The sequence below is a fragment of the Schistocerca piceifrons genome, chromosome 11 (genome assembly GCF_021461385.2).
Source record: "Schistocerca piceifrons isolate TAMUIC-IGC-003096 chromosome 11, iqSchPice1.1, whole genome shotgun sequence".
Classification (NCBI taxonomy): Eukaryota; Metazoa; Arthropoda; class Insecta; order Orthoptera; family Acrididae; genus Schistocerca; species Schistocerca piceifrons.
Genome location: NC_060148.1, coordinates 125432215 through 125448049, shown reverse-complemented (window position 1 = coordinate 125448049; position 15835 = coordinate 125432215).

Below are 15835 nucleotides of genomic sequence, written 5' to 3'. Positions count from 1 at the left end.
GTTATTGTGAACTTTTCAATAATATTTCCTCAGTATCCTTCATTAATTGTCAAAATATTTAGCCAGTGTAATGCGTCAAGTAATGTAACTTTGTTAATTCTCAGTTGCCACAGGCAACAAATGTTATCTTCTCAATATTTCTTGAAAATTGGTATACTTTCTTGCGAAACTTGGAATCTTTCCAGTATAACAGTTTCATCTCCCCTCATGGTTACCAAGTACAGTGTAAAATTTGAGAAATGGCTGTGGTAAAAGCTGTGGGTATGCATTACATAGCTTGAGTATTCCTTAAACACCATTTTAGATTGTTGTCTGTTACCTCATGCATCTCTTCTTGATGAATTATTGTCTTGATGATTCATTCTAGTGGTCTGGATCCTTCAGGCCATGGCCATGCTCAAACATCCAATTCTTTTAGACTTTGTTCCATCTTGCAGGGAACACTAAGTGGAAGATAGAAATCTCTACTCTGAGCCACAAAATGACTTAAAATGAACTCTCATTTCAACTCTTCTATAGTTTAAAGTGCATTACTTCTTATTAACAGCCGCTCAAATCGGCTATGTGGTAACAGACAGCAGTCATTAGAACACTTCAGACTTAAAAAGGCTGTACAGACAATCAGTGGTACAGTAAAAACTAATTCATTTGGCGTAATGATGAAACTTGTGTTTTCGGTAAGGCGTGTGTTCCAGGCAGTCTGTGACAACTTCAACTGGAGGCGGCATAACATGTGCGCCCAGCTGATAGGTGCTGTGTGTTCACTGCCAATGTCTGTGCCAAAACAGAGCAGTGCAGAGAGTCTGTAATTTCGCATTACACATTATTTGTGCCTATTTCACATATTGTGATCATCTTTTGCTCAGTTGATTCTTCGTAGTCAACCAGGATACTTGCTAAAACATTCTGATACAGTACAAATTGTAGCTGGGAATGTTAGTGTTAAACATAAAAGTGTTCGTGTACTTCAGACTTCAGTTGCTGCCCATGTACCTATCTATGCCTCTGTCTTGAAACTGAATGTCAGAGTGCCGTTGCACATTTACCTTCATCTACGAGTAGCATTTAAAAGATTTGAACATCCCGTCTATCTAGATGTGGAATTGAATTTGCGTGGGTTATTTATACATCTTTGAGAAATCTTATCATCTTTCATATTGAACCATCCATGTCCAGCTGATTTTGTTGTGGAGTGATGTAGCAGACCAACACAGAGTTCAATGATTTGACGGTCCTTCAATACAATATGAAATATTGACTTATATTGTAAATGTTTTGAAAATGTGAACAGCTACTCCTGCATCAATATATTTTTGAGTCCCACATACATCTTTTCCTCCTGACAACACCACCCAGCATACTTCAGTAGGATTATGCCCAGCCACATGTGACAAGGAATGCAGAAAACCTCTTTGAATAATGTCATATACACAGTGTACTTTACTGCACTTTCACATGACACGTTAACCGGAAAATGTGTCCTGGATATGTTTTGGTTAGCAACTTGTTTGTCATGGATACTTGATTGAACACTGTAGACTATTTGTAGACTCTCATAGAAACTGTATGGAGAGAGAGTCCCCATAACAAGTCCAGTGTCTCCTTGATTGTGTTCCGCAGCACTTGTATTTTCTAATTTCAGTGTGCAGGGTCTTCACAATCCTCAAAGCCAGAGATAATATTCAGTGCTGTGATTGTAATCATTTGTGTATAGTAGCGTACATAATTGGTGGTAGAAAATGCAAGCACATGTGACTTTCTTGGGGTTGCAGTTTTCACAATTGTTAGTGCAGATGATTTGTGCGCAACAGTTCTTTAATTAAGTAGTGATTCTTAAGGCTCCAAATCTTGTTTAGTACATTTTCTATGTATGCATAAAATTAGTTTATTATTCATATCAGTTGTTCTGAGTTATCCCTATTTTTCTAGTAGACAATTCTTAAAACCTTTATTGAAATTTTCACTTTTTGTGGTTTTTTCTTTTGAGATAGATTCTGCTCTGATATTCTGAGAATTGTGCACTGCAAGAGAATGCATGTTAACAAATTGAGTACTACTTTGATTCTGTAAAAGATTAATGATGATGATGTTTGGTTTGTTGGGCGTTCAACTGCGCGGTCATCAGTGCCCGTACAAAGTCCCAATTTTTACACAGTCCAATTTTTTACACAGTCCATTGTAGCCACTGACACAAATGATGATGATGATGATGATGATGATAATGATACCGATACCACAAACACCCAGTCCCCGGGAAGAGAAAAATCCCCTACCCCACCGGGAATCAAACCCGGGGTCCCGTGTAAAACATTAATGAAAATGAGCCAGTAAAACGTGTAAACTTCACTCTTGCTCAGGGCATTGTTTTGTGATTAATTATATTTTCAGCATTAGAAAGGAATGCTGGTATGTAATTTATTACAATTTATTTAATACTGGCTGTGTAATACGAAGTAAATCTTGTATCACACAATGCACTGTATGCTTATTCATTCAGTTCAGTACCTTCTCCTGATGAACAATTGCCACCTTGAAAAAGCCAAAATGGTTTCCACTAAGGAAAACTTGAAGGTGAGCCAACAAGATACACACTACAATGCAAGACTCAAGTCATCTGTAGCATGTGCTTCCCCATCAACATCACTTTCTTTACAACAGTCTAAATGCAGTAACTATGGCTATGCTGCAAGTTTATACAAAAGTGTTATAAGTAACAGTATTTTATACAATGACTCAAGAGGTCTGCATGGTTCTTCTGAATTACACAGTTCTGTAAAGAAGTTTGGTGAAACTATGTGGCTTGAGTATTTAAATACTGCCAATGAGGTAAGTGCTTTTTTATACAGCTTTATTTTGTGATTTAGAAAAAATAATTTCTGTATTTCTGCATAGTGGCCAGACATTAATGTCACTAGTATTGCTCAGAAGAGAAGGTTGTTACATATTTTGCTACTACACCTTCTTTATTTGTGAATTATTTTCAACATTCTACAAGTACTGCTAGGCCATTTGTGCATATGGTATTGAACAATGACGTAGTTGTTAATCCTTGTAAAGTTTGGTGGTATTATTCATCCTTGGTGCATAGTGAACTACATTGCAAGATTTGATTTAGGTGTGCAGTTTATAATTAAAAGGGTAACATGAAACTTTTCTCAAACAAGTGAAAACATTGGTCTGGACTAGGAGTTCATTCCAGGTACCTGTCTGGTATGGACAGATCTTCTCCAATTGTACCGTATAAGAAGGGCCTTAGGATTGATTCAAAATGTCAGCTTACTACAAAGACCTATCCATTCATTTCCAACAAATGCCTGAATTTGAAATGCACTGTTTACAAAATGTGATTCTGGTTCAGGTCTGCAATCTTTAGTAACTTGTAGCAAATATTTGTATCAATATACACTTAGCATCAAATGCTGTCTCTAGACTATCTGCTTAGGTCATTAGCAAGTACTCTAACATTTTATTAGAGTTTATCATAAATGTGTATGTTGGCCTCTTTGCTCATAGACCACTGAACCCAGTAAAAGGAAAATATAAGGATCTTCTTAATCCATGATTTTTATTTGCCTTGTGCATCGTATTGCAGGTTTATCAAATTGTTAATGGGTGTGGTGTACAGTCATGCACCAATTTTTACTTAATTTTGAGGTTATAAGTGCTATTATGGACTATAAAAAATACATGGAAGTCACAGGTTGTGAGCTGACTACTTTCTGTAACTGTCCATTCCAATTTATACATCACTCTTAATCAAGATTTGGATTAACATGTCATACATAGGTGTGGAGTCATCTATCTTATCCATAAAACAATTTACATGACTGGATGCTAGCTTTTACAAGGATGGTCAGTAATCACTTACTTAGTAGTAAACACACTGTGGAATGAGCAACACATTAAGTATGAACATTTAAAACTAAAGAACTTTGTGTACCTAGGGGATAAAAACATAGTGATGCTGGCAAGCACAAAGAGTTCTTCTCGTGTATAATCATAAAATTTGTCATTTTGTTGTACTTTGAAGCAAAATATTTGTGAAATGTAATGAATAATAAAAAAACAAAAATACAAAATATGTGTAGTGGTTCCTCATCCTTGTTACATGCTTCTTCAGAGTAAAATTTCAGATTCAACAATAACATTATTTAACTAGAAAAAACTCATTGCAACACACTACCACAAAATACAAATGGGTTTGTTTAGAGTTATCTTAAAATAAAGTACTTATTGAACAATCTAAAATTTTCAAAATCAGTTGCCAGAGACTGTGTGTGTGTGTGTGTGTGTGTGTGTGTGTGTGTGTGTGTGTGTGTGTAAAGGCCATGTTGGCCGAAAGCTTATTTGTGACAGTCTTTCTGTTGTGCCTATCCACGACAGCATATGGCGAGTAGCAACGTTCCTTTCATGATATTGTTACATTCCATCCTGGATTTTCCATTGTCTGATAAATGTTTGAAAAATTATGTATTGACATCGACAGGAAAATTGCGTGCCAACAATGAAACAAAAACATAACATGAAATCTTTGATTTTTTAGTAACATAATGCAAAATGACTTAACTAACAAGTATAAAAAGACAACTGGGAAACCTGATGCTTCTGTGACCTAATGAACAAATAATAAATCATTTACAATAAACAACAAAGGGTGATCCCTTTGATTGTATGACGACAACAGCAAGGTAATCAAGTTCAGTTAAATTTAATTAACAAATTGTAAAAATAACTTAAAACAATATTAAATGAACAAATAAGCACAATAATAAGAGACTGTTGTTTGAAACAGTAACACAAATAAACAGTTTACAAGACAGATACCAAATAATAGTACATGGTGTACATAATGTATGGGAACACTTTCAATTATGAAAGTTTTCTTTTTACAAACATTTTATATGCGAACCATGAGTGACCCGGCAGAAGTCAATATGGTAATCAAATTCTTGCCATACCTGTCCCAGCACGACATCGTCGACTGTGGCAGTCGCTTCTCGTATTCTCTCCCGGTGCTTTGCTACATCACATGGTAGAGGCGGTACATAAACCAGATGTGTCCCTACAGGAAAATGTCACACGGAGTGAGATCTGGTGATCGGGGAGACCATTTCATAAAATAGCTGTCCCCTTCTGTAGCACAGCCGATCCATTGATGCGGCAGCTCCGTGCTCAGGTACCCACGAACTTCATGATGAAAATGGGGTGGAATTTGTTGTGCCAGTGGTAAATGGCCTTCCTTGTTGGTAGCTTATTACTGTACTTGGTTCTAAAGATCTTTGAACAGCTGTAGCCCACCTGTTTTCATCGAACTCTGATAGACAGAAAGCTCACTCTGCACCTGAACTGGCCATGTTTGCGACTAGCACTGACTATCAGCAAAATTACCAAACTATGCTGTAGCCATATACATGAAAAAAAAAAGAAAAAGGAAGTCTGGGTTTCTCTTCAAAGTAACATGTGTATGATACGTGTACAATGTTTGGTTCTAATGCTATAAATAATTGAAAGTGTTCCCGGACTTTTATGTACACCATGTAGTTTAATTAAAGAAAACAATCCTAGGTGAAATTACAAGATGGCTGGTCGAGCGGTTCTAGGCGCTACAGTGTGGAACCACGCGACCGCTATGGTCGCAGGTTCAAATCCTGCCTCGGGCATGGATGTGTGTGATGTCCTTAGGTTGGTTAGGTTTAAGTAGTTCTAAATTCTAGGGGACTGATGACCTCAGAAGTTAAATCCCATAGTGCTCAGAGCCATTTTGAAATTACAAGATGACAGTTGGTGGCAGCAGAAAAATAAATCTTATTAACTTTGAGGTGTTGTTTATCCACCTATTGAATTGATCAGTAAATGGTAGATATTATAGTTTTTATGGTCGCCTATGATGTGAAGGAATTGTGATTTGGACCTGCTGATCAGATCCAAATAAATGTGCTTCTGTCCTTCTTAGTGGACTTCATTTCCTTTGCAGTGTCTTAAGTGCTAGAAGGTGAAAGAGACATGGAATCTGCGACCAAGAAAATTAAAGCTGCTTTATACATTGAAGATAGCTCCCCTAAGATATGTTTAACACAATCATATTACAATTGTTTTAGTTATAGATGTCTTGTCTCATTAAACTGCACAACAAAAATACATTTTGACAAAGAAAAATGTCAGATTGAGAAATAATATCAGAATGACAGTTTAAAAACATGTTTGTTTTTGTCCATATATCGTCTCTATCGCTATTGTGAGCACCATTCTTTCATGGTCGCAACACATCTCAAAGTTCGACTTCTAAGAACTAATGGCCCACACCAGGTGGAGACACTGAACTTGTCATCTCATCTTGCAGATATGCTGCGCCCATGTACCCCGTATTACCTGCAAATATTAATACACTATTTCTCCCACAATTCGCTGTCTGAAACTTAAGTATTTTTTTAATGAAATATCTTAATCATATTTCATACATTAGGACAGAGAGTGTAACTCATCATTTTCCCTAAAATGATGTGTTATATCTCAACTTTTCCACTCCACCTCACAAAATGTGTTGGAACTTGCCTGAAACATGATAAGCTGGAGTGGCTGTGTGTGTTCTGCTACATAACTTCGGGTGTGGAAGAGCAGTATAGAGTCATGCAAGCGGGGTGGAAGTCACTACTGGGCCTGTTATGTTAAATAAAATATTGGGCTGGTGGAATCCATAATACATGTGGCAGCTATATCTAGTGACTTGTTGCTGCTCCTGTGTCATCAACTATTTTAAGGACTAGAACAGTTCATTGTTGCTAGTATCTGGAAAAAGTGATGAGACAGGATGTGTACTGAGAGATAAGCTAATTTTTGGAATGGATGACAGGAATGGTTCGATAGCAACATTTCAAATTTCTTTCATTTGTGCTGAGAACAGAAATTCATCTCCCAGAGTATTGCAACAGGATGCTTTGAATAGAAGTCTACTACTGTTCATTGTTACTTGGTACTTGTGGAGAGTGAAATTCCGATTAGAAAACACAAGTGAAACCAGAACGACATAGGGATTGGCATATATCTTGCCAACGTTTGGTTAATTCAACTATCAATCTGGGACCATTCGAGTTTGTTGTGTAAGAGACAAACTGTCTTCAGTGTGTTCCAAGAAGAAATGGAATCTACATAAGGTGCTGAATTGTGCCACTCAAGTGTAAGTAAAGATACTACACTGTATCATCGATGTCTACTTGGAGGCCAGGTGTGTGGAGCAGTGCTGGATCGTGCTTCTTGGGCGGTGGTTTAGCAATAGGTGTTTTGGTTCACGGAGAGTGGGATCTTGTTTCTGCAGACCTTTCCTAACAACACGTTAGTCTTATCCATGATACTGGCTTTTACAGTCTGCACTTGTGTGGTAATGCAGATTTTCAAATTTCATAAATTTTAATGTAACTTTGCCACACTAGACAACCTAGACAATTATGTAGTGACAATGTCTCTACGTAGTGAAATAATGCAAACATGTGACAAAACCATTTAGTTGTAGATGCAGGTAATGAAATATAGAGGAATAAATAAGAGTGAAACGGGGCTGAAGAGGCCACGAGGCGAAAACACAGAGCAGAATCATCAGTTGATTGAAATAGATAGTTTCGTCTCCCACGCAAGATAAAAATTGTTTTTAATCCCTAGACTGTAAATTGATGGGGTAACAGAATGTAAATTATATCAACATCTGTTCTAAACATTTCTGAGATTTGCTGGATCCTCTACAGTAGATGCTATATATCTTTATACTTGGTCAAGCAATCAAACTGAGCTATAATATTCTGATCTGTAATTCAACGATGACAGGCAATGTGAAATACACTAATTGTAATGGTCTAGTGCAGGGACATGTAAATTTCTTAGTTCTGCCCAATTTCATGGCAGTTTGTCATAACATCCCATGATCTCCTAGTGGGTATATCAGCATCCTAGCATCCTTTCAACTACGGAGCTGTCTCCATGTTCAGCTGCATTGTTCTGCTGAATTCTCTTCAAAATAAATGTTAATATTTAGCCAGGTACTTCACTTTGCTGGAATTCATTTCAGGTGACAGCTTATAAGTCGTGAAAGATGAATGCATTTTGTGATGATAAACAACCTCAAAGGGAATTGACACTGTGGTTTTGTGTACTCTGGTGTTGTATGACGAAATCACATATGGTAATAGACAATCCCAGTCTGAGGGGAAGCTAATCATGTTATAAGATAAGATTCTAGGTACTGTTTTATGAATGTGTTCAACCCTGCCATTACTCTTAGAATGAAATGATGTAGCTCTGAACTTCTTTATTTTAAACAGTCAAGATACCGTATTTACTCGAATCTAAGCCGCACCTGAAAAATGAGACTCGAAATCAAGAAAAAAAAAATTACCGAATCTAAGCCGCATCTGAAATCTGAGACTCGAAATTCAAGGGGAGAGAAAAGCTTTAGGCCGCACCTCCAAATCAAAACAAAGTTGGTCCATTGTAATATGAGAGACAATTTAAGTCGAATGAATGACGATACAGCTACAGTAGGTTAGAGTCGTAAGCTTAGCAGTTAAGCTTTAATAGGTAGCCATTGCTATGCGTCGCGCGCTCCGTCCGTATTTATACGGGTACCTTTCCTATTTCACGTGCTTCATCTGGTTTGAATTGATTGCTTATTTTGCTTTGATCTGGTAAGTGCCGTTCTCTTTGTTATAGGTGTTTACGTCACTCTAAGCTGAAAATGCATTACTATACTGTCATGAATTATTGTCGCATTCTGATAATGAGTGTTTATGACCTGTCCCCGCTCGCGGCATGATTTGCTTTTGTGCGCGTTACCGCCGCTTACAATTAAAAAAAAGAGAGGAATCGTTTCATTAGCAAAACAATGGCAAGAGACTGCTATTTGTTGTAACTTACACTGCTGCTTTCTTTGATAATGATTAACAACAACCAAATAATAGACTGCTTTTGATAGAAGACATTCTGACCGAGAGTTTAGCGATAATTTTTCTCCGTTTGAAAATATTTGCAGATGCCTCTTTAGTACATTAAATTCTGCACAGAAATTAGAGTCATCTTAGATTTAAAAATCTAGTCAATTGCCGTGCTTCATTTCCGACTGTATCACTATTAGGCATAAGAATAATACAAAAATAAACATGACATGATATGTATATTCTTCCGCGTTTGCTGTTGTCTCACCCTAGTTTCGTAGTTTATTAGGCAGACAGGATTTAAATGAGATAGCAGCAAACACGAAAGAATACATGGCAAAATGTTTATATTCGTATTATTCTTATGGCGAAGAGAATACTGTATGTGATTCACAATTCATGAAAGTTCCTATTAGCAACCATCTCTTTTCACAGGTTGAAAAAATTCAGAACCCAGAGTTGGCCATATTGACAAACATCCCAAATAGTCTTGCCAGTCCGATTTTCGTAGTACATTGAAATGCTGCTACATTCGAAAATGAACAATACGGAATTTCTATTTACTTTGTTGGATAATGTATAAAATACAGTGGTCAAAACTTGGGGCGGAGAAGGCTTTTTTTTTTTTAATTTATTTACTGACGCGGAGGTTTTGGCGCCAGTATTTATCTTTGTGCCTGCAAAGCATGCCTGTGCAGCACTACGTATATTCGACGGCAGAAGTTAGTTGTGGCGCCACCTACCAACATTTTTCAGAACTTCCGCTTACTTTGCACTCGATTCTAAGCTGCAGGCGGTTTTTTGGATTACAAAAACCGGAAAAAAGTGCGGCTTAGATTCGAGTAAATACGGTAACTGTATGATAAGATTGGCCATAACGTTTGTCCCTCAGTCTGCTATAATGGCCTCTGGACTTCTGGATTGTAGTGCAAAATAAGTTACCAGTGCTCTCACAACCATCTCAGCAGCCATGTCTGCAGTGGGTCACACAATAAGATAATGAGAGAAATGGTCAGCGACAGATAAAATGTACGTTACTTTTTACTGTTAAGGCAAATGGTCCTGCAATATAGTGTGCTAAGACTTTGAAAGGTCCAGCTACCTCAGATATAGTTTGAAGAAGTACATTTGGTTTTTGTTCTTGCACTCTCTGCAAAAAGACAGTTTCGAACATAATAGCCTAATTTATTTATTTATTTATTTTTTTTTTCCTTTTATTTTGACCACCAATAATGGCCTGCCATGTGTGCCTGCGTGGCACTTTCCCCATTACGATGTGTCTGTATACACTCATGACTTTGTCGCAGTATATATGTGCCAGTAGTCTCGGGATTCTTGTGCCTTCTTTAATTCCTCAGTAAGCACATCATCTACTTGTAGGATCGTAATTTCTGTACTCAAGGCACCTGGATTCTGATTTAACTTTCCAGGCTTAAGTCTGGTTATGTAGTCACATTCACAGAGTTTTAAGGCCTATCTAACAAGGTGTAATTTTGCACAGCTGCTACAGCTGATGTGAAGCATAACCAATTGGTTTTTCTTCACCATTTTGTATCTGACTCAAAATACAACCAGCTGAGACGTTGCTAGCATCACACAACAAGATTAAAGGTAGAGCAAAATGCCGATAACCCAAGACAGATGCACTTGTTAAGAATGTCTTTCAGTTTTAACATGGCCCTCCTGCTATTCATTGTCCAGACAGGAGCAGCTCGCTTCTTTAGTGATTTTGCAAGCCATTTCGTGGTGACCGGATAGTTCTCCACAAAACGGCGATAGTAATTTATTAACCTGAGAAATCAGTTGCAATTCTTTAATGTTCCTCGATGCTGAAAAATCATTCACTGCATTTTTTAATTGTGGTTCCGGTCTTAACCATCTGCTAAAATTATATGGCCTGGATAGTGCACTCTTGACGGTGCAAAATCACAGTTTTTGAATTTCAAATTTAGATTAGCATCACTAAAATGGGTTAGTATGTTTTTTTAGTTACTTTGCATGTTCCCTCACTGAATTTGAAAAGACAACTGTGTTATCCAGGTATACTAGTCACATGGTTAGCTTTAAACCTGCTAAAAGTAAATCAGCAAAATGTTAAAATGTTGTGGAGGGGGAGAGGCGGGTGTTTTTGGGGGAGGGGGGGGGGCTTTCTTTGATATTCATAATGCCCACAGGGTACAGCAAAAGCTGTCTTTTTCTGCATCTTTAATAGCTACATGAATCTGATAGTAGCTGGAGCAAGGTGAAGAATTTGCATTTGCCAAGGTGATTGAAAATATCATCAATGCTGCAAGCTTTTCCTCTGTAACTGGTTTTGTTGGGGACTACCACTGTAACGAGCGTACATAAACAGGGTGTATATGACCTGGGACAACCGGGAGATCCAGTTACGACCCAGGAATTTTTTCATCCGGGAGAAAACCGGGAAAACCCGTGGTTTTTTTTTTTTTTTTTAGGAAGACTATGCAATGCTTCATAACAACAAATTGCCTCCAATGAGTGTGAAGTCACATCTGTTTACATTAGATTCGTTTTAGCAGTTATGAGTGGGCTCATACGCATGCACAGTTGAGTTGCTTTTGAGTAGTAGATTCTCCTGATTCCGGCTACAGGAATATGGATGTTGGCTGTGCAAGCAGTCGCATCAAGCAGCTAGATGCTACCAAGAAAAGGGGGCACCAAATTCATATTCTTGAGGAAAAAAACTTGTATCACAAAGTGCCTAGCATGCAGCGCATGTTTGTCTATTGATTATTCATATAATTTTGAAACGCATCCCTATTGTATTCTGAACATTTTTGAACACATTTTTAAGTTGATTTCTGACTGAATCATAAGTTGATTTTTGAATGCATGCATAGTGTATGTGATGTCTCATCGCATCTAGAAATAAACTTCCCGTTGATGGGACAGGGCTATACGAGCTGAGCGGACTAAAGCGAAACGTATGAATGCTAATCGCTGTCTGATTATGTGGTTGATTGGGTTTGTGAATGATCAGTGTTGTTATAATTACTAGCGAAATCCATAGATTCAGACTACCAGAGTGGAAATAAACAACTGTCAGGAATAACAGGTGAGAAAAATTATGTATTATCTTCTCTGTGTATCTAAGGAAATGAAATTTTGACAGAAAATTTTTGGCCATATCGCTACACTAGTAAGGACCAGTAGTACAGTTCTCGTGTAGCAGCCACTTAAGTTCTATTCTGGAAGTAAAATGGAAAACGTGTTGCTCAAAAACGTAAAACGCCTAACTGGAAAATAATAGTGGGATAACCTAACCTGTGATTCTGGCAGGGTTAGTGAAGTTAATCAGCAAACAAATTTTGACAATGGCACAAATAGCTACAGAATTGGTGGTGACAAGATTGTTTGTGGAATGAGAAAGGAGAAGAAATGGGGACATTACACAAATTATGGGAGAATATGGCGATACCAAATTTATATAAAAATTTCGTAATACTACTTTTCGATCTCTTGCTTGAGAAACTGGTGCGTATGAATGAAAGTGAAACTATTTCCTAACAATTTTTTTTGGTTTGTAGTAGGCCTAATAGGCATTTGATATTGGTACTGCGTGAATTATATTCTGTAGTGTTACAAAAATGGCCATTGGTGCCAAAACAGTCTTGTTTATTTGGTGTGTGTTACAAAACTGCTGACATATTAGAAAGGCCTATTTTGTTTTATCTAGCAGACAGTGACAAAATTGATGTAATCAGATCGAGAAACCACGCCAGTCTTGGGTACTATTTGTGTTAACAGCTTTTTCAGTATTAGATAATGACATTTTGATTTTTCAAGTAGCAAAACGTTTCATGAACTTTGATGAGGTAATACCGTAGATCCTCTCCCAGAAAGGAAAGCACACCATGTAAAGCTGTAGTGAGATTAGAGAGAAAAAAATGCTAGGAGCTAAGGATTGAAGAAATGCATAATTTCTTGCTTATCTCTTGTCTTTATTGGTTTTATGTATCCTATATTTAATTTTATGTCACACAAAACAGCAAGTTATTAGCCAATAGGCACTAAAGAGTTCAGATTTTCTGAATAGTTCTTGTTCTCCCGATTGCAAAAAATCCCATCTGCTATTAATTGTGAGATTTTGGTTTTTAAGAGGGGCAGGCTGTCAAACCGGTTGACTGGGAGCAGGTGAGGCACCACAGGACATTTCCGTTGTCCTGAATATACACTCCTGGAAATTGAAATAAGAACACCGTGAATTCATTGTCCCAGGAAGGGAAAACTTTATTGACACATTCCTGGGGTCAGATACATCACATGATCACACTGACAGAACCACAGGCACATAGACACAGGCAACAGAGCATGCACAATGTCGGCACTAGTACAGTGTATATCCACCTTTCGTAGCAATGCAGGCTGCTATTCTCCCATGGAGACGATTGTAGAGATGCTGGATGTAGTCCTGTGGAACGGCTTGCCATGCCATTTCCACCTGGCGCCTCAGTTGGACCAGCGTTCGTGCAGGACTCAATGGGGGACAGATCCGGAGATCTTGCTGGCCAGGGTAGTTGACTTACACCTTCTAGAGCACGTTGGGTGGCACGGGATACATGCGGACGTGCATTGTCCTGTTGGAACAGCAAGTTCCCTTGCCGGTCTAGGAATGGTAGAACGATGGGTTCGATGACGGTTTGGATGTACCGTGCACTATTCAGTATCCCCTCGACGATCACCAGTGGTGTACGGCCAGTGTAGGAGATCGCTCCCCACACCATGATGCCGGGTGTTGGCCCTGTGTGCCTCGGTCGTATGCAGTCCTGATTGTGGCGCTCACCTGCACGGCGCCAAACACGCATACGACCATCATTGGCACCAAGGCAGAAGCGACTCTCATCGCTGAAGACGACACGTCTCCATTCGTCCCTCCATTCACGCCTGTCGCGACACCACTGGAGGCAGGCTGCACGATGTTGGGGTGTGAGCGGAAGACGGCCTAACGGTGTGCGGGACCGTAGCCCAGCTTCATTGAGACGGTTGCGAATGGTCCTCGCCGATACCCCAGGAGCAACAGTGTCCCTAATTTGCTGGGAAGTGTCGGTGCGGTCCCCTACGGCACTGCGTAGGATCCTACGGTCTTGGCGTGCATCCGTGCGTTGCTGCGGTCCGGTCCCAGGTTGACGGGCACGTGCACCTTCCGCCGACCACTGGCGACAACATCGATGTACTGTGGAGACCTCACGCCCCACGTGTTGAGCAATTCGGCAGTACGTCCACCCGGCCTCCCGCATGCCCACTATACGCCCTCGCTCAAAGTCCGTCAACTGCACATACGGTTCACGTCCACGCTGTCGCGGCATGCTACCAGTGTTAAAGACTGCGATGGAGCTCCGTATGCCACGGCAAACTGGCTGACACTGACGGCGGTGGTGCACAAATGCTGCGCAGCTAGCGCCATTCGACGGCCAACACCGCGGTTCCTGGTGTGTCCGCTGTGCCGTGCGTGTGATCATTGCATGTACAGCCCTCTCGCAGTGTCCGGAGCAAGTATGGTGGGTCTGACACAGCGGTGTCAATGTGTTCTTTTTTCCATTTCCAGGAGTGTAGTTTGATGGCATCCATTACAAAATATACACGTTTCAATTCCACAGAGCGAAATACAGTGATATGCGTAAGAAGAATGATTTATCAGGAGGCGTGGCACTGCACTTAGCCATACTTGAGACCAAATAATATGTCTTACATTTCCTCGAACACATATGTTTTATGTTTCAGACTTTTCAGAAAGATGTGCGCTACAAGATGAACATATTTTTGAAAATTCGATTTTTTTAGTATTGATCCGGTCCGCAAATATCGTAGATCTGGGGCTGATGCGCAGAGCAGTCAGAGTAGAGTTGTAGTGGGTAGTCTCCACGTGATCTGTGTCTTCATTTAGTGATTTTGCTGTTTCCCCTTCGTATACTCTCATGTCAAATCAAAACAAAACGGATATCTGTGGCCGGGAGCTATCAAGTGAATTAAAATACATTCACGTAATTATGGAAGGCTTAAATATGGCATTAGTTTCAGATTTTATTTTATTTCTACCTTTCTGACAGTCAAACATTATTCGCCTTGTGGAACAATGAAGTTATTTTGGTCTGTTTGCAAAAGAAATTTGACTTTTATTAACCTTTTCTGCAGTGGCAGTCAATGTATTTGAAACACAATGTTTAATTCCACCGTACTGGCTAGTTTCAACTGTTTGCTGCATTTCACGTGCATGTTTTTTTTTTTTTCCCCCAGCACATATGGCATTATGCCATAATTAAGAACCAAATATGATATAATACAATACTGGTGCTCCAAGAAAATTTACATCCCGAAAAACACACTGAAAGGATTAATATTAAGTTGAGGTCTACTTCATTGGGAATCTGGACATACGACTGTGCACTTTAAATGTGCACATTTTAATATGGTTCTCGAAATTCCGATGCTCATGGAGTATCTTCTAATGTCTTGTTTCTTTTATGACATAATGTATGATCTTTCAGCGTTTAACACGTACGCACATACGGGCTTCCTATGTTATGATAGCTGTGTCGCCTGTTATTTGCGCTGTCTGGCAACTGCTGAAACAAACCTATTTCTGACAGGTCACGGGAAAATATTGCAACTAGTGGTTTGAAAAGCGTTACTTTCAAAGTAAATATCCTTCTATGTAAGTTGAACTATGTGCAAGAATGTACCATGAATTTATTAAATTAAAGAGCATTTGACTCATTTAAAAATCAACTCTTTGATGATGAGTCATTTAGAAGAATTTTGAACCCTGAAGATCAGACATTTATCTCATTATTGAAAATTTTACTGGCACATTTGTGTGATGTATCTCAAAGTGCAACACACACAAAAAAGATCAACATTATATGCGAAAGCTTAGCTTCTCTTGCAGCATATTAACC